General features: G+C 30.2%; 2 pseudogenes; one reads left to right on the top strand and one right to left on the bottom strand.

The window, feature by feature from the left end:
* Positions 1 to 16854: 16854 nt before the first annotated feature.
* On the top strand, positions 16855 to 18609 carry LOC111041206 (annotated as a pseudogene).
* Positions 18610 to 19018: 409 nt separating this feature from the next.
* On the bottom strand, positions 19019 to 19932 carry LOC111041209 (annotated as a pseudogene).
* Between the last annotated feature and the right edge of the window lie 1717 nt (positions 19933 to 21649).

The following is a 21649-nucleotide window of genomic DNA, read 5'->3' as shown; positions in this document are numbered from 1 at the left end:
TGTTAGCTTGTTATGTATTATGTAAGTGTTTAAATTGCATTTTTTATGTACAGATTATTTATGCACCTGCAATTCATAAGTCGTAATATTCGGTCATCGACAATCGGCCAAAAAAAAAAACTATTTAAAGCCCTCAATTTGTGTACACTTTGTGTAGTTGGACAATGTTTGACAGATATTAATGCTTGTGTCCTACTCACGTGCGAAGACTTCAGACACGAATCGTCGGAAACGTTATCAGTGTCGTTCTGACGAGTATCGGTGACGACAGAAACGGTGGCGACGGCTGTGGATGCTCCGTCCTGTAATCTCTGATTGTAGTCCAGCTGCTGCTATTGCAGGTGAGGCTGTACCTGCAGCAACGGTGTTAGTGGCGGATGTTGATGCTGCTGTTGCAGGTGTTGGTGATAGTAGTGAGGTTGCTGATGTTGGTGGTGATCCCAGTAGAAATGGTCCATCGTGGTGACGGTGACCGCGAAATGTTATGTAATATACAAATTTATTATTTAGACGATTTCACTCCCTTTATTTTCTTGCACTTCAGCACGACCCTGCGTAACACGTTTTGAACTGTGTACACGCGCATTCCGGTCGTTGATAGGTTGATTACGTCACCGTTCGCCCCGTTATATACGAATGCTGATAGTGGCTGGGTGTGTGCCGTGTGCGGCGTGTGTGAGTGTGTTTGCGATTGTGTCACAAGTGTTCGCGTGTCCGTGTGTATACTCGTGTACGTTTGAATTAACGACAAATTGCCTCAGACAACCTTCTGACAACCCCTTAACATTAAATCCACTCCTTTCTTACACCCCTTACTCTAGAACAAGCTCTTCTAATATTAATACGGTCCCTATAACCACCTTTTCGCCTCAGATTTTTTTTATTATATACTGTGAGGTATACATTGCTCGTCGTCACCACCTCCATATAATATGCAAGTATATTCGACTGCAACAATATAGGTACCTTTATAATATACAGTGTACAATACTTTTAACAAAGTAATGGCAATACTTTTTCTGTAACATGTTCTTCATAATATCGTGGATATTTACGAATACATTTCAAATCGCTTATGTCTCTTCAATTATGTCATACTCGTGGTTACAATATTTTATATTTATATAAAATAAACTATGTTGAAGCGTTTTTCGAACACGTAAATCTATAGAAAATTCGTTGTATTTTAAAAACTTCAACTTTGTGAAAACTTTTATTGATTCAGAAATTAGAATTCCATACGTACATTACAATATAATAATATAGTACCTAGAATTGGTTAATATAGTGATTAAATTATGAAAACAGAAATATTAAATTTTCTTTTTCCAGTCATACGTCTTTTTTATTACTTAATTAGTTTTAAATTCTACGTAATTGAGGACAAGATTTTATTCAAGATTTTTAATTTATGATTTACAGTTAAAAAATGAATTTTAATCTATGATCTGTTAATCAAACCATGTATTCAGTATGTAAAATTTAACTAACACAATTAACACACTAACTGTTTGTTGTTTGTATTAACATTTTCTATACACCATAACATTTTCAAATATTTTGACTATTTGAGATACGTTGAACCATTTGTATGAAATTTTCGATTAAAATTTGTTCTTTTTATACAACTGTCGATAAAAATATTTTCAACAGTTTCTCTTAAGTTGTTGTAAGTGGAAATTTAAAAAATGTTGAGAATAAATCCACAGTAAATTATATGAGCTTTTGAATTTAGAATTTTGATAAAATTCTTTAAAATCACCAAAATTAGAAAATTATAGTGAGTTGGAAATACTTAAATATTTTGCTTTTTATATATAAGATTTAAAAATTGAATACAAGATTCCTTATAAGTTGGTCTTACAACATTGGATATTCACTTGATTTCTTATGTTACAACTATTCATTGTGTTAAAATATAGTAGGTACATATATAGTTAATATACCTATTTACAGTGTAAAAGGTTAGGGGCCTTTTTGCTACTTAAAATTAAAAATAATACCCATTAAAAAATTAAAAAAATTATTTTACTCATTGAATTTTGTAAGCATGAAGACAAACACTTTGAAAATATTTTCCCAACTATTTTTAAGACAAATACAGTTATATTTACTTGTCCATATTGATGGTTATCGAAAATAGAATGCACATATTGATAAGTTATTAACTAATTAAATTTAAATTTTTAATGTATTTACAAATCTTAAAAATATTTTGAATAATAGTAGACTGAAATATGTGGTATACTATGCTCTATTGATCTAATACCATCTTAATACAGTGATTACAATAAAATATACATAAATTATAATATTGTATATTTTATAAGAAAAGAGTGCTATAAACCAATAAAAAAAAATTATCCGATGATTTATCTAGATAAAATATTTTTTTTTTCATCTTTATCTAGATAAATAAATAATTTAGCATACTTTATCTTTATCTAGATAAAATTATTATAATATATCTTTATCTTTATCTAGATAAAATTATTATGATTTATCTTTATATTTATCTGGGCCTGCTTATGTAGCTATTTTCTTCCTTTGTTATAATTAGGGCCCGGATTCCAATGCAAAATGCATCATTTTTTGATTAATCCTAGACAATGCTTTCCAAGTTTATAATTTGATTCATGTAACAGAGACTTCAAAGGTGAAATTTTTATTTTGCATTTTTTTGCTTTTTTTTGCATATTTCAATATTTTTTCATTTTTAGAACATATTTTAGCTTTTTTCGGTCATTTTTTCGTTTTTAATGCTTATTTGTATAATATACAAGTATAGTATTTATACATTTTACTGCCATAGATTAAATATACTAGCAGTATTAAATCTCTGATACAATATTCTTTACTCTATGGATACAACTTAATAATCTAAATATAGGTAATTCAAAATATTACTCGTGTTTTTCGGGGTTTTTCTTACAATTTATAAACCAGAACTATACAGTATACATACAATATTGTCTATCTTATCTTTATTTATAATCGCTCGGACTTGGCAAATAATAAAATATAATATTATTAATCGGTTAGTTCGTGTCACGTCGTGGTCGCGTTTATTTCGTTTTTCGTTGTGTTAATTCGTTCGTTTGTACAATGCCTAAAATAAAAGAATCTACTTCTTCGCGCTTGAGTGGCTACGTAAATGAATTTTGTAGAGACGTATTTACAACAGATGGGACTATTTTACTCTGCAAAATTTGTAACATTAAAGTTGCGGCTGAAAAAAAATTTTCAATTCAGCAACATATTTCAAGAGAAAAACATATTAATGGATTAAAATTAATGAAAAAAAAAAATGAGAAACCTCAACAACTCTTAAATAACGTATTAAACAATGATAAAACAAACATTTTTAATAAAGAACTTTGCATGGCTATGCTATCTGCGAATATTCCATTCAATAAACTGAAGAACAAGTTACTTAGTAATTTTTTAGAAAAACATACAGACAAAAAAATTCCAGATGAGTCTACATTGCGAAAAAACTATGTCGATAAATGTTTTAATGAAACTATTAATTCTATTCGAAAATACGTTGAACATAAAAAAATATGGGTTAGTATTGATGAGACCTCTGACGTCGAAGGTAGATATGTTGCCAATGTAATAGTTGGTATACTAGAAATATCTGAGCCCGGAAAATCGTTTTTATTAAACTGTGAAGTGCTGGAAAAAGCTAATAATAGCACTATTACCAAATTGTTTGACAGATCTATGGGTATAATATGGCCAAATGGAGTAAAACACGATAATGTTTTATTGTTTTTCAGCGACGCAGCTCCATACATGGTTAAAGCAGGTAAAAATATAAAAGCTCTGTACTCAAAAATGGAACACGTCACATGCCTCGCACACGGTCTACACAGGGTAGCTGAAGAAGTGCGAGAGCATTTTCCTAAAGTGGATGCATTGATATCAAATGTAAAGAAAATTTTTTTAAAAGCACCTTCTAGAGTTCTAAAGTTTAAATGTATGGGCCCAACTATTCCTTTACCACCTCAACCAATACTGACACGTTGGGGTACTTGGATAGAAGCGTCGGTATACTACTGTGAATATTTTCAATTTATTAAAACAGTTATTGATGGATTTGAAGAAAACGATGCCATAGCTATCAAAAAAGCGCAACATTTAATGGCAGACAAAGAAATTGAAGCTAACTTGATATTCATAAAATCCAACTATGGAAATATACCAAGCTGTATAACACGCCTTGAAGCATCAGATATACCTCTAGTTGAGGCAATTGGTATCGTAAATAATGCCAAAACTTGTATTTTAAATAATACAAGTAGTTATGGAGAAGAAATAAAGAAAAAATTAGAAGTTGTTTTAAATAAAAATAATGGTTATACTGTAATGGAAACGATTTCAAGTAAGTATTTTAGAAGGTAACGAAACCGCTCTAAAAAACATACCAGGAGAATTAACACCAGATGACATTTGTCATTTTAAATATGCTCCTATAACATCAGTGGACGTTGAACGAAGTTTTTCAACATTTAAAAATATTCTTTCGGACAACAGAAGATCGTTGGTGTTTGAAAATATTAAACAATATATTATTGTTCAATGCAATGCTGAACATTTTATAGGTAAAATAGCTTAACGTAGAATTTAACATAATCTTAAGTGTATATTTTGGTATGTTTAGAATGAACAATACAGCCTCCAATCAAACAGTCAAATCTATCGTCAATAGTCGCAAGTCATTTTTTTTCGATTTTCAGTAAAATATTATAAATTACCAATAAAACTATAATTTAATGAAAATTTACAAGTCATTTTTTAAGGTCATTTTCCTGGTTAAATGTATTTTTTAAATGCATTTTTAGCTATTTTTCAGAGCATTTTTAAAGGCATTTTTTGCTATTTTTTAAAGCATTTTTCAATGGTTTTTAGTGTATTAAAATCCGGGCCCTAGTTATAATTCAAAAACAAATTACTGATATTAAAAATACACTCTCGCAATTTTTTTGTATAAGTTTTTTAAATTCAAATTTTGACAACATTTATTATTTTGTAAATTAAAAAATGATTTTGTAGTTAAAAATTTATATGATTTTCAATTTTTATCTCTAGGTATTGATAGATTCTCAAGAAGATTGAACTAGGTTCCACTTAAGCAGTTTTTTTCGTAACTAAAAAATTTATAAATACAGTTATTTTTTACTGACATTTTAAGTTCAAATTTGGACAAAATTACACATTAACACAAGGAATAACGTTTTTTGTAATTTTGTTGTAATTCGGGTCCATAACAGCCCAATTTTACAAACGTATATTTAATATTTTTCCAGCATCACAGATAATTAAGAATAATATTAAATCAACCCATTTTCCACAGTATTAATTATAAGTAATAACAATATAAAATATATAATAGACTGAAATACTGTCTCGGTATTGAAAATTAATTTCTAAGTATATAAATTGTTTTATAATAAAATAGATTCGGCATTATTTATGATGAACATATGATGTTTACTTTGACTAAATTTTAAAGAACATAATTGGTTTTGAATAAACTACATTTAACTTGAATAGAAAAACCAAAGCTAGATTTTTCATGCATCCAAAGTTACCCAAGTTGCAAATATCTATTGAAGCATTATTTAAGCATACAATTTCCGGCAGTTCCAAATTTTGATGGAAGATCTCATAAGATGTGAAAATTGTTATTTGTCCGTTCATAAAGCGTGTTATTGCATAATTGTAGACTCAAGTGGACATGATTGGTTTTGTGATTGATTGCCTGCTGTAAGTGTATTATAAATTAATACATTATGAGTTATGACATTGTGTAGACGTGCAAGTAGGTACTCAACTCAAAAAATAATTATTGAGTAAAATACTCTACTAAAACATATTTTTAACTCGTAAGTACGAGTATTTGATTTAAGTGGAGTACTCTAATCAGCTGGAAAGATCAACATTTTATTAAAAATACAAATCAACAAGATGTTCAAATCCAACAATCTCTGTGTATGTAGGAAATTTAAAAATAATAAAGCTATTTGTCAACTTTGGTAATTTAAAGGTGCTCTATTTGAAACATTAATGCTTGTCTCAACTTTTTTTTCCAAAAACAACAATACTTGCAGATATAATTAGTTAAAATATGATTGATTGAAAATCTAGAGTTATAGTCTTGAAAATGATTGTTAATAAACTTAAGTTTTTCCTGTCTATAAGAGATATAAAATAATCTTTATACAAAAAAATAATTAAATTTATTAATACAGTATATCATAAAATCATAATAAGTATTGAAATGTATGTAGTGGTTTGTTTGTACTGTCCGTTAAAGGCTTAACTCTAAAAGAATTTAAAACCAAAAAATGGTGACATGCTAAATTTCATCTTCTTGTGCGTGGTAGTATTCCATTAATTTATTATGAATACATTTTAGCAAACCAAAAGGTTCATTTTTATCAAATACAATAATCATTTGTGTGTTCCAAATGATGTAAGTTGTATGTATTTCATAATGTTGATTACTTTATTTTAGATGTTTGTTTTAAGAGCAATGGATGATTCACATAAACCAAAAAGTATGGACGAATCACTTGCAACATAATAGGATATCTGAATGTTAAATTGTTAAAATTGATTAAATTCCTCTATGTATTATACAACTTAACGATGGTTCAATATCAGACAGTGTCACGTTAAATGAAATTAAGGTATTATAGTTTGTTACTATCATTGCATTATTGTTTAGATATTCAGATAACGCCTCGCAATATTTATGATAAATTTTAAAGATTAAATAAAAATAAAACAATATTATAATGCTACTGCAGGTAATATTACTAAATTGATTAACCTGATGCTTAGAAAGTTAATTCTATTGTATGGACATTTTATGACTTCATCTTTTTAAAATTTATTTGACATTTTATGCGAAATTCAGTTAAGAAAAATACAAAAGCTGAAATAAATAAAATATTACTTACAACATAATTTATATCATCCAATATTCATAAATTATTTTTATTTATCGTAATTAATTTTTTAGAATTATTCAAAATATAGGTAAACTTGCAGTCATTAACAAAGAAATGCATTTAGATTCTGGTGGCAAAGGTGCATTCTTAAGATCGAAGTATTAAGCTAGTAAGCCCATATATTCAGTAATTATAATTTATAATATTGCATTTAATTTTAATAACTTGAAATTTATGTCATTGAACATTTGTACATGTCAGGTTGTATGAAACATCGGGTCGTCTACGGCCTAAAGATATGTTATAAACATATTATAAGTCGTTTAGAACTGGACGCCAAGTATAGGTTGTTTATGTATCTGGAAGAAAAGAAAATTGATGTCTTATAAATATTCTTACGGTTTTATATCAAAGTTAATGGACTACTTCAATATTAGAACTTTGTTCTTTTATATGGGAAAAAATTATCTTTATCCTCTTAATAATTGACTATTTTCATTGATGTTAACAGGTTGTAAATTATAGATAACATTAATTTTACTTTTGTTTTAATAAATTTACAAGTTTACTATAGAACTTCAATAAATTATCAACTCAAGAATTGGGATTTTTTTGTAAATATATTCACATAATACTTCCATGTAGTATTTGATATAGGTATTCTGCCTGAAGTAGCGTTACCGGACGCTCCCTATATTTTAGCCTTCGAGCCCTGTAAAGTTCTTGCACATATTATTTATTGTATTTTTTTTGTATACAGATAGGAAATATTCTTTTGAATAATAAAAAAAAAGGTATAATAAATGGACCTTCAGCTAAGGTTCCTTGAACAATCTTTTGTATCTGTTCCTGTTGTTCTTTGGCTTGACTTTCTTTCCCCAAATCAATCTTGTTTTACAAGATTATTTTATTGTTTAGCTTTATTATTTCTATAGCAGTCAAGTGTTTTGATGTCTGTGATATTGAGGCCTGAGGGCAACATTCATTCCCAGCTCAAACAACAAAAAAATGAGTAAAACATAAAAATAGGCATCGCCCATTTTCGCCAAAAAAATGAATTCGTTTTGGGTACGGCCCATTTGAGCCAAAATAAAAAAGGTATGTTTTTTGTCAGAGAGATAATTTGCTCCAAATTTACCTGTGCAAATATTTTAAATTAACGAATTGGTTAATTATTATATTTTAAAGATGTTGTATTTATAACGTATAATAAAGTTATTTTTCTCTAATATATACAATTATCATGTCACAGTGTTTGTTACCATACTTCTCCAAAACGGCTTAACCGATTTCAATGAAATTTGGTATATACATTTGGTAGGTCTGCGAATAGGTTTACATGAAAGAAAATTTATAAAATTCATCTTTTTAAGGGTGGTCGAAACGGGGATTATTATTATTTGTTATGTAGGTATTAATATTATTATTATTATTTATATTATTGTTTGGTTGTTTGTAGGTTAGGTTAGGTTAGATCACATCTTTACTATTGCCTGTCCAAAAAGCAATGCATCGTCATGAAATCACAGCACGTGTTGTCAGACAAAAAAACTGAAGCCTTTTTATTTGGTTTGATTGATCGACAAAATACGTCCTGAAGAAATCAACAGTATAATTTCTGTGGAGATTCCAGATCCGTCATAATAAAAACGCATGACTTGCAATCAGCTTGCTGGAAGACGACAACCAGTTTGAATGTATTCTTGCTGAAGCTGGATTGAACTGTACAGCAAAACAAATTTGTCTACTATTTGCTATAGAGTTGACCAAATGTTTTTCAAGCGGACAATTATACGTGGCGTGCTCTCGAGTGGACAAACCATCCAGTTTGTTTGTGTTGGCGAATCAGTTTTTTTCCCAGATAAATATTCTCCAGAAATAATTTATATGGCAAAACAACGTTTGTAAGGTCGGCTAGTAATTCTATATAATATTGTCTGTACCGATCAATAGATCGTATCTAAATATTAGTGCAGTAATCAGTACCTAATCCATATATAGGATGGTTCCCTGAGGAGCTGCCAAATCGATAAAAAGTACTGTGCAGATGAATATTATTATTATTATTATTATTATTTTATTGTGTTATTGGAAGGTTGTCCCATGCCCTTAATGATTTTGTAAACACTTGCAACAAATAAGGGGGCTAAGTAAATTGAGTCCGAGATAAGTTTGGTACATTTTGAAAGCGGTAAATTGAGTCCCGGGAAAAAACAGGTAGTAGGTAAGTCGAGTCCCGGGGAAAAAAATGGTAGTAAGTAAATATTATTTATATAAGGATATAATATTTAGATTTGTATAGATTAAAAATATTAAAAATATTATAAATACTCATAACTCGCGTTAAAATAAAAATATAATAAAAATCTATGACGTTGGCGTAGATAATAATCTTACCTTTAGATTTTATAAGAGGTCAATTCGCACTAATTTTTAAACTAACGGAGCTACACGTGTTCTGCTGAGCGTAAAATTTGTTATGTTACGTCTTCGTCCAGCCGGACAACGAGATAGCGCGTCAGCTGCTTCATTTCTACTCTACTAGCCAGATTCCGAAATCGAAAGCCCCGAGTTGTAGCAACCATCGCGTTAGTTTGCTGTTGGTACAGCGAGCTTGCGGTAACCATCGTAGTGCCACGTTATCTGTAAACAACATTAACTTCCCAGACTTAAGATATGGCCTGAGACTATCAACCACCCAAACTATGGCTAGACATTCACTTTCAACTGCCGAGTATCTTCCCTGAGCTGAATTGAGCTTTTTGCTGTCGTAGGAAACGACTTTCCTGTCACCACTCTCCCACTGCTGGAAGAGCACGGCACCAACTCCGACTTCGCTTGTGTCTTTCTGTAGATTGAATGGCTTACCCGGAAGAGGAGAGGAGGGCAGAGGCGTGGTGCGGATACTAAAGACTAATTCAACTTCCGGAAAGCCACTTGCTTAATTTCTGGCCGACGCCATTTAGTCCCTTTGGCCAAGAGAATGCTGTGATCTCGGCGTAGTGTGACTCCAACGTTCTGATCTGCAGATCCAAGAAACGTTGTCGCAGCTCAAACTTTGAGTCCGTATCTGAGTCTCTCCTCTTGCACTTCTCCTGTGAATAAGGAGTTAACTCCTTGGAAAAATCTTCGGATGTGGCCCGACAACTTAACAACTGCTGTGTTAACTTATCTTGTTCCGCATCACTTGAAATGCTGTTCGCAACATTTTCCTCGGAAAGATAACTCACCTCGGCAAGATTTTCTTTTTTGTCCGAAACATTTTCAGCCTTTATTGATTTTCCCGGTTTGTTGTTCAGATGGTGGCACCACCTTTCCGACACTGAACCATTTGCCTGGTCCATTGCACGAACTGTGGTTCCTTTACCAGAACGTCGTTTCCAATGGATTTTTTCTGGCGGCTTTGGCCTTTTCTCCAGTGTTGAACCTAACCTAACCTTCGACGGTTTTCACCGGACAACTCCCGCACTCCGGAGATTATCTTCTTGTGACTTAAGTTTCCCTCCGGATTACTTCTGTTCTTACTGGGTTTCGCCGGTACAGAACTCTTCTGGCCCGATTTCTTTGGACCCTTTCCCGGGTCTTCGGTCCGTAACGCTCTGAAGGTCCCTTTCATCGGGTCAGTTCTTGTAATTTGTAGTTCCTGTACCGGAACATTAGTCACTGCTCTAGTTGAACTTCGTTGCTTACCATCCTTCGGACGACTCTTTTTCGCCGGTTACTTCCTGAACTTCCGGAACTCGGTGGTCCAGCCGGTCGTTTTGGAGTTTCCCGATTCTGACTTTTTTTTTGAACATGCAGCATGCAGCTTGCCAGTGGTCATGAATACCACATACTATGCATCCTATTCCCGAAGATGATCGTTGCTTTGGATTCGGCGCTTATGATTTCTCAGGACTCTCTGCTTTTCTTTTATCCAACCATTTCGATATTGGTGGTCCGCTGGTACTCACTCCAGCCTTATCCAACATTACGGTTTCGCTACCATCCAGAACATGTGCTCACCGATGCAACTGTTTCTGCGCCAGCGAATCAAACTCGTGCGTTGTTTGCGATCATCATAGTCACATGTCATCCATCGAACCCGACTGCACTGTGGGAGAAATACATGGACGAGATGGAAGAAGACATTTTGCACAGAGTTCACAGACAACTTCGAATTTTGATCTTTGAAATTAAAGACGAGATGAGCAACGAAGCATTAGTTCTGATCAGAGACATGTGCGTGCTCATGTACGGCAGTCTGTTGTCAACATTGGGAATGCCAGTGTCAAATTGTTCGACGCACGATGCATTCAATCGTGAATTGCAGCGGGAGAAAGACTATGTTCTAGATGAACAGGCTGAACGATTCCGAACAAATGTGCCACAGTTGAATGCCGAGCAGAAAAATGTATATGATTCACTGATGAAGGTTGTTGACAATGGATCGGATGGCATTAACTTTCTCAATGCTCTTGATCTGACAGGCAAACGTTGGTCATTTCGTTGATTCTGGCCACAATTCAGTCGAGATCTCAAATTGCTTTGGCTGTTGCATCCACTGGCCTTGCTGTCACATTTTTCGTGGTCGAACTGTACATTCCGCTTTAAAGCTGCTAATGAATCTTCTCATGGTCTACAAGCCTACGTGCACAACGACCAAGAATTTAGCGACAGCGGAATTGGTGCTAGAATGCAAAATCCTCATTTGGGATGAATGCATAAACTAGCTTTGAAGGCAGTTGACCGAAAGATGAAAGATTTACGAGGTGATTCGAAACGATTTGGTGTTGCAGTGTTATTGTAGTCCGAAGATTTTCGTCAAACACTTTACGTCATCCCGAAATCTACTGATGCCGATGAAGTTAATGCCTGAAATCGTCGTTTTTGTGGTGGCATGTCAAGAAGTTAAAGCTGACCACGAAAGTTGCGTTACAGAATGTTCCATTGGCTGCTGAATTGTCAAGACAACTGCTGGCGCTTGGCAATGATCAAATTCTAGTTGATGTTTCGAATGGATTAATATCGATCCCGAAAATTGTTGTGAGCTCACATCGTCGAAGGAGAATCTTTCTTTAGAATCGTTCTTTGATTTACCAAGCATTGAAGACAATTATTAACATCTTAATTGGATAAGTGAACCGGCAATACTAGCAGCGAATAATGAGGATGTTGATCGCTTTAATTGTATTATTCAAAAAAAAAACCCTGGAGAAGTGAGTTCGTACAAATCCGTTGACTCCGTGACCGACGAAAATGAAGCGACCAACTATCCGAAGGAATTTTTGAACTTGCTTGATGTGCCAGGAACTCCGCCGCATAATTTACAGCTAAAGGTGGGATCGATTATTATTTTGTTGCGGAATCTAAATCATCCTAAATGGCACGCGATTGTCCGACAAGAAACTGATGAACAATGCAATACAAGCAACGAACATCAAGGGCAAATTCAAAGGAGAGGAAGTCCTTATCCCACGAATTCCGATCATTCCAGCAGATTTTCCATTTTAATTCAATCGGATTCAGTTTCAAATTCAATTGGCTTTTGCGATGACAATCAAAAAATCGCAAGGCCAATCGTTGGAAGTGTATGGGTTCAATTTAGAATTTTTATGTTTTTCTCATGGTCAGCCAGCCTAACCTACTTTTCCAGTTAGCATGTTGGCAAACATACCAAGAAAACAAAACGAAAAACATTGTTTATCATAATGCACTCAACTGATTTCTGTTTCAGTTCAAATAAATCAATAAATAAATTCTTGAACTAAATTTTTTATTATCACTTTAAAATGTTGAAAATTACCATGACCTAGCACAGATTGGCCGATATACTGCTGAGCTATATGAGCTGTCATACTACTGTTGGTCACGTTATTATTCATAGTTCTTTGTAGGCTAGAAGTCGGAGTCGAAAGTTGGAATATGGCAATGTCTGGCTGTAAGCAAAAATAATTTTTCTTAAAATAATGGGTATGAAGTCAGGAGAAAAGTCAATCGTACCTTTTGAGGATCAGGATTTGATGGTGGAGTAGATAATTCAATGTTGTCATTGACCATTTGCCAAGAACTCCTCTTGAGTGTAGATTAAACCACGACCACGACCACCCACAGATTTTTCACTACATGTCTGCTGAGAAGTTTTAAAATTATAGATTTTTGGTGTGCAGTATTTAATGAATATCCAGAACTTTCAACTAATGCGATAAAAACTTTTACTTTTCCCTACCACTTATTAATGCTAAAAAGAACTTTCTTCTTCTTCTCCTTCTTTGGGTTTGTCGACCACTAAACCATCCCGTTACAAATCCAATGCTCCAGCTTTCCCTATCCAGTGCTCGTACTTTCAAATCCGATCCTCCATTCAGTGCCTCCACGTCTTTTTTTATCGTATCTTTCCATATCAATCGAGGTCTCCCCAATGGTCTTTTAGCAGCTAGGTTCTTGTCTATGATAGTCCTTATTAAGTTGTTCTTGCTTCGCATAGCGTGTCCAGCCCATTAAAGTCTTCAGTTTCCAATCGTGTTTATAATATTTTTTTTTTGAATAGACTTTCCAGTTTATTGTTTTTTCTTATTTTCCACCCTCCCGTTTCACTGTCTTTCACTGGTAGAAAAATTGTAGTTATGATTTTATTTTCAAAGACCAGTAGTTTTCTTATGTGTGGGGATGAGGCAGCACTATCTCTTCTACCCATGACCATGTACTCAGTTTTATGTACCATTGACCAAAGTTTTTATTTGTGCTCATGTCCCTCAGTTTCTTCAAGTTTTAAATTTATCATTAACTGTTTAAAATAATTTACAAAACATATTGTTATTGGAGGTGGTTAATGGATTTGTACAGATGTTTTCACTACTTATTTCGTCACTTTGATCGGTATTTCGGGCAAGCTCGAAATTCCTTTAGAGCTCCCAGCGATCATTTCAGAAATCTGAAGTTGCAATTTCTTATCGTTAAATCACAATTCCGTTACTATTGGTCACGTTGTTATTATGTATTTATGTCCAAATACATCAGTTCCTAACTTCTTTCACTAAGTTAACAATAATCAGTACAATAATACTTGGCTCTAAGTTCAAAATTACATGAATGACAGCCATTATTCAATTTTGAAAAAAAAATGTTTAATTTACCTTTATAATTTATTAATTTTACTTTATTTCCATTAAATGTTATAATTATTATTTATATGATTATTATTATTAATATTATTGTTAACAATATTCAGTACTACTACTACTACTAGTAATAATAATAATAATCATGTAAATAATAATTATAACATTAAGTAAAAAAAAAAATTAATAAATTAAATAAAAGGTAAATTAGGTAAATTAAAAAAAATGTTTTCTCAAAATTGAATAATGGCTTTCATAGTGTCGTTCATTCAATTTTTAACTTTGAGCCAAGTATTTTGAGTCAAATAGACTTGAACAAATTCAGACAATCAAAAAAATGTGCTAAAAATAGGTGTTGCCATTAAATATATTAATGAATATCTAATTAAAAATATAACTGTAAATTAAATATTTATATTCAAAAAGTAAAGTTCATGAACCAATCATACCGAAATGAACTAAAACTTAATGGGCAAAAACTGGTATTCGTGCAATATTAGATTTCCCCCAAAATGTAGTATACTAGTATGTAATATCTGATCTATCAATTAATTTTTACTGATAAATCGTTATTTTAATTGCTAGGTGGACTTAAATTTCTGTAAGATTTTTTTAAACTGCCTTTTTATATCACTCACTACCAGTACAATAAGATAAATATTTCATTCGTCTTACTAAATTAAGCGTGTGTGGTGAATCGTATTAAATAATTAATTCTTTAATCTCTAATTTGAATTTCCTTCAGGCTTCAGGTGAAATACTTGAAACCAGTAGTTTATAGTGCTTAAAAAAATGGTGCCCACTAGCTCACACATTTTTCACATATACCGATTTAAACAGGCGTTTTCATTTAAATTTAACTCTTTTCCAAGTACTTGAGTTACTTTTTTCATTAGACTGAAGATCTATTAATAACAACCTTATGTGCACTTGTTGGACGATAAATTAGTACTAAAAGGGACTGATTATAAAATATATATTAATATTACTAATATCTTAGTCGATACTTCGCTGCTCTTTGTTCGAAAACCACGATTCTATGAGAAGTCCTGATGAAACTATAGAAATCAACGAATCTTTACCAAGAGCTAAACGTATAACAATAGAAATAGAATATTATTAAGAGATCCGAGAACAACAAGGTGAAATAATTTTCGAAAATTCAAATTCTGATTCATTCTTATACAAGGAAAATAATAATGGGAATTTTGGGTGTCGAGTAGAAGGTCAATGGATATATGGCTTCTACTGGCTCTACTATATAAACAGTGACGTCTTTTTTTAGAGAAGCAATGTTTTATCGTGGATCACCGAGACTGAGGCACTCTTATTTTGATTAATCTGAATGCGTGAGTTTCTATGGTCAATTTTATAAATGTAAATGTGGTGATAAATGTAGGGTACAAATCATTAAATTATACATGGTCATTTAATTGAAGATGGTAGAAATCAAAAAACAAATCTGATAATTTTTTTTATCAAATTCATAAAGAATATTTCTACGGTTAATTTAGATATTAACAATTAGAATTGTGCTGTTTTATATTTGTACTTTGTATGTTTTTTATATTTGTATTTTTTAATAAATAGATTTGTTATTTGTATTTATGGGAGATCACAAGTTAATTTTGGAAGATGTTTGTCTTACTATAGGTAGATCACATATTGCACAAATGCCAAAACTGCAATAAAGGGTAAATAGAAAGAAATGAGTCATTACTAATGACTAATGACTGGTTAAGAATTCCATTTATGAAGTGAGAAATAATATAGATTATGTAAATTATGTATAATAAACTTCCTCAAAGAAACAATTAGGTACTGTAAGAGTGCAATTGTAATACCTATACTGAGGGTTCTGATTTGAAATATTTCAATGAAATATTGAAAAATGTTTTTTCTTCTTTAAAACGTGTTCGATTATATATGATTATAAATAAAATAATATATTGATTATACACAGAAAATATTGATAATGAATAACTTATCACCTATAATTTATATCAACCATGCTAAGCGAACTACACAGATATAAAAAAATACATATTTTTAAATATCTTTGGCGAACTATTATGATTATTATTTATGTTGATGGTTATAAATTTACACAGACTTCAAGAGTATAGATTTGACTGAATGCTGTAAATTTAGTTTGTTAACTGCTTAATATAATACGGTACATCGGTTACCAGTGTTATCACTAATCAGTTGGATTATTATTATATAATTTAATAATTTACACTTGTTATATTTTTAATATTTAATAATTTAATATGTTTATGTTTATCAAGTGTTAAATTTATTTTTGTTTTGTTTTAATTAAGAAAAAGTATTTATTCTTTTTTTTTTTATCTATTTTGTTTATGTATTTTTATTTCTATATACCTACTATTCAATATCAAAGTATCAAGTATTCAAGTATCAACTATTTAATATTTTTTGATCTCATTTCTCGATGATCAGAGAGAAAAGAATTAAAGAATATCAGTTAAATTTAACAGAGAGTTAACTGAAACTTTTCAGTTTATCAGTTAATGGTTAAACATAACTTCAGGATAAAGTGTTGGATAAGTTATTTATTACTTTTTCTACTAGTTAAACGTTTAACTGGAGGATTAAAACATAGAGTTTATATTATATTATTATATAATATAATAAAAAAATAAGCTACCTCATCATTATATGATTGTATTGTACTACTTAGGTTCAAAATATATACATTTTATTTTTATATGTACCTGACCTACATTTTTGTTATTTTTTTTTTTAAATAAATAACAAAATATAGTATAATGAATATTCAGCCAAATCTTTTATTTGATGATGACGATGACGAAATACTAGAGTTCATTAATTATCGTCGAAGACCTTACACGGTATGAGATAGAATTAATCATATGATGAAATGGGATGATCATGATTTTAGGATAAGGTTTAGACTCTCTAAAGTTGTTGTTGAGCAAGTTTTGGAATTAATAAAGGACAATATATCTGTAGAACACCAATGGTAAGTTTGGATAAAAAAAACTAAAAAGTTACTTTAAACAAATAAAATATAAAAATAATTGTAGGTATCTACTTCCTATTTTGTACAAAAATAGTAAGGTAAAATGTTGTATTTATGAAAACAAAATATAAGTTTGCAAGTATTTTCAAGTATTAAACCAGCATTCATTACACCATTCTATATTTATTTATAATTATCCCATATCAATATGATACACTTTACTAGTTTTAAATGGCAACCTACACATGTTGGAATCTGTCAATACAATTCCAATTAATAATGTTTAACTTTTTAATATTATGTTTTAATTTCTAAAGGAATTGTGCAATATCACCTATAGACAAGTTATTATTAACACTGCGTTTCTATGCAACAGGAAGTTTTCTAATTACTGCTGGTGACTTTCTCGGTGTTAGTAAATCTTCTGCTTGTATAATTGTTCGTACTGTTAGCACAGCTATTGCACGCTTATGTCATCAATTTATTCGTATGCCAGCTACAGATGAAGAAGTGTATACATTGCAGAGATGTTTTTATAAAATTGCTAGATTTCCAAGAGCTATAGGTGCAATAGATTGCACACATATTCGAATTCAAAGCCCAGGTTATTGATTATTATTAACTATTATTAGCAACTTCATATAAAAAGAATTTATATTGTAATGCTATACATAGGTTCAACATCTGTAATAACACCTCCCCAAATATTATTTTTTAATGCCCTAGGGTGTATTTATTTAAATAACCCTAATGTTAACAATTGTATGTAATTTGTACGAACTATATACTTTACCTCCTTATTATACAAATAATTTACATAATTAATTAATAAAAAATTATATATCTTAATATAAAAATAAACATTATGAGAAATAACACCTATGATGTTGCATAAACAAATTTACTCTTTTTTACTAGCAGATACATATTTGTATGTATCACATAAAATAATAATTATAATAATATTTTAGGAGGTCATAATGCTGAGTATTTTCGAAACCGAAAAGGATATTTTTCATTAAATGTCCAAACAGTTGTTTCGCTTGATTTAAAAATAATGGACATTGTAGCTCGCTGGCCAGGATCTTGCCATGATCAAACAATATTCAGAAATTCTAGTATTCACAATCAATTGGTTAATGATAAATGGGGAAATAGCTTAATTGTTGGAGATAGTGGATATAAAAATACCAGACATATCGTGACTCCTTTTATAAATCCAAGGGAAAATATTGAAGAGCTGTACAATGAGTCAATTATTAGAACCAGAAATCCAGTAGAAAGAACATATGGAGTTCTTAAACGTAGATTCCCAATTTTATCTCTTGGTCTACGCTTGAAGCTAACTACATCACAAGCTGTAATTGTTGCTTGTTCTATTTTACATAACATTGCATGCGATAATAATGATTTAGAAGCCCCTGATCTCATGGACGTAGTATTACCACCAAATGAAATAATCAATGTTAATCATGAGGTAATAGATGAAGAAGGTTGTGTAAGACAACAATTGATAAGAGAGTATTTCTCTAGACTATAATCTATAAATTATCTTCATGTAAAACATACAAATTTTGATTTGCTTAAATTAAACTTTTATTATTTAAAAAAATTAGGAATTATATACTAACTTATATAATATACTATTATGAATAAATATAAATATAAATTTTTTTATTAATTAAATATTTATAATATAATATTAGTTATTACTACTATTAGGTATTACTATTAATAATAATATATTTTATTATTTCATTTTACTTACTATTTTATTTTATATTAATAATAATATTTTTATTATTTCATTTTAATTACTATTTTATTACTATTTTTTATTTATTTATTTTACTATTTTATATTAATTAATAATTATAATTACTATGAAAATACAGTCACATTTCTGAATTAAAAATTTTTTTTTAATTTTTATTATTGATGGTCAGGAATATTAAGATTTTTACTAAATTAAATTAAATTTTTTTTTTTGATTTCTAACTCAGCTCTTAAGATCTCCAGTTTTAATGCATGTTCTTCTGCCATATATTTTAATTTTGCTTCATGTTCAATAGATGACTGTAAAAGTTCTTGTCTAACAAGTTGTTGTTACAGAGATACCAACTCCATTTTGGTCTCTGCAAGGTCTTCAAACTTTTCACCAGCTGAGGTCATGCAATGTTTCTTATTGTTAGCTACAAATATTTAAGAAGACATTGTAGTATATATTTAAATGTCTACGTGTAGCAGAAATGAATATTTCATTTTAAATTATAACAACTCACATTGTTTTTGATGACTGTTATTAAAGGACTTTTTTGGATTTTTAGAAGTTGTTCTTAGCATTTTTGTTGAGTTTAAAGGAGACCAGGTTGAATTGTTTTGATTATTATCTGATACACAGTAAATTAATTTTAATTAATCCATTTAAGTTTTACACATTTTATTTTTGTTTAATATTTGAATCTAAACCTACGTTGCTCTTGATTTTCATCTGTAAAAACATATGAGTCTTTATTTAAATCTTCATCAACTATATCTATCGCTTCTAGTGAAGAGGATGTAGTTGGTCGAAATTCTTTGATTACTATAAATCATAAATGTATCAATATTAGTTATTAATTATATATATCACAAGGTTCATAATATGATATTATGAAGTAAACGAGCACAGAAATAATAATAATTACAATTAGTGAGCGACAAATGTTCATGCGTTGATGGTGCATTATCATCAAACTCCACTTCATTAATAACATATTCTTCAACACTATCGTCCGTTTCTTGAGTTGTGATGGATTTTCGTTCATAGAAATAAATTGAAAAATAATGCATTAAACAAATGTTTTCATCATATTAATTTAAGCTATTAAAAATAAAAACAAAATAGGTAATGTATGTGAATATTATTGTTTAAACAGCACATAATCAGCAAAGAAATGATAATTTATTAGGTATTCCAAATTCTAATAGTGGTTATTAATTAGAATTAAAATGATGTCTCACCAGCACTTTCTATATTTATCTAGGTAACAAGTGTAATAGAATGAAAACAAAATGAATTTAGAATAGTGTTATTGTTTAACCAATAAATTATAGCCAATAGGACTTAACATTTCACAAAGGAGAGAAAGATTTTGTACAGTAGGAGTGTAGGACATTATAGAATAATATATAATAAATTGTATTAATTAATAGGAGTAGAAAGGAGTAGGAACTTACGAATTGGAACATCACTATCAAAATTACAAGGTAAACTTTCTGCAGAGATTCTGATTATAGAATATAATTCATTTTCTAAATCACTCTGGGCTTCATAAGGTTTCACATGTGGTCCACCGCCAGTTTCAAATAAAGTTTTTTTTGACCCCCTAAGCATTTTCTTAATACTTTCATACTTCTGCTTCAAGTTGGTAGGATCTCTAGGCTATAATAAGTAGGATTTCAATTAAACAAAATAATAACTTAAATAACTTTTTAAGTAAGAATTTTAGTAAAATAAATATTAATATAGAAAACTATTCTAATTTCTAAGACAATAACAATATTAAGGTTTTAGTGAATAGTAATTAGATCCAGTTTTCAACTCAGATAGCTCCTTCAAAATTATATATTTATATATTTTTAGGATACAACATTTATTTTCAGTCAATTTTTTGTAGTTTTTTTGTACCATGTAAACTGTTCTCACACAAAAAAAAAAAACAACATAATTGTAAAATCAATGAATTCAGTGACGGGTATCAAAAAAGGACAAAAAAATGTTATGCACAATACATGATTGTTGAGTAAAACTAAAAAAACTAAAATATAATATATTCTATTTTATAAAAAATGTTACGTACACAGCCAAGTGTTGCAGCATAATATTTTTCGGCAATACCGACCCACGCTATGTTTTTGTCGTTCCATGAGACAGCATTTGACTAATTATTCTCCAAAATTCTTTTTTTTTGAAGTGCAAACTTCAACAGCAATTCCTTCTCACTAAAGGAAAAATTTGTCGACCTTACCCGTTTTTTAATGACAGAAGCTGATTTTTTTTCCATAGCAATTAGTATAAATAGATGTATACAGTATACCTATTATGTTATGTATATTCTACCTATTACAATAATTAAAAATATTAATTAATAATTCTCAAAAATGTGAATAAAATATTAACACAGGCAAATGTGCAAATGGCAATACCATTTATTTTGTCATGGGCAATACCTATAGGTATCTAAATAATGATAATGCAATAAAATATAATGATAACAACAATTTTTATCAATCACGAGAGTGATTTCTTGTACCAAAGTACTTAATATTCACTATCAATTCCTTAACTTCTAGATAATTATCAAGGAGATAACTATCTGAAGGATTACTACTGATAAACGGAAGGCAGCTTAACCATAACTCTATCTGCCAAATAAATTTATCCAACAGTTACTTATCTAGCAGTTAGACATGCTACTGAAAAACCGGGCCTTAATAAAATATAAATATTGTTGATTAATTATTTCATGCTTGTATATTTTATTTATAGTGCTGAAAAATAGTCCCGACAATATTTTATGAAAAAAATGTAAATATAC

The sequence above is a fragment of the Myzus persicae genome, unplaced genomic scaffold (genome assembly GCF_001856785.1).
Source record: "Myzus persicae strain clone G006 unplaced genomic scaffold, MPER_G0061.0, whole genome shotgun sequence".
Lineage (NCBI taxonomy): Eukaryota > Metazoa > Arthropoda > Insecta > Hemiptera > Aphididae > Myzus > Myzus persicae.
This window is presented reverse-complemented; position numbering and strand designations above follow the sequence as displayed.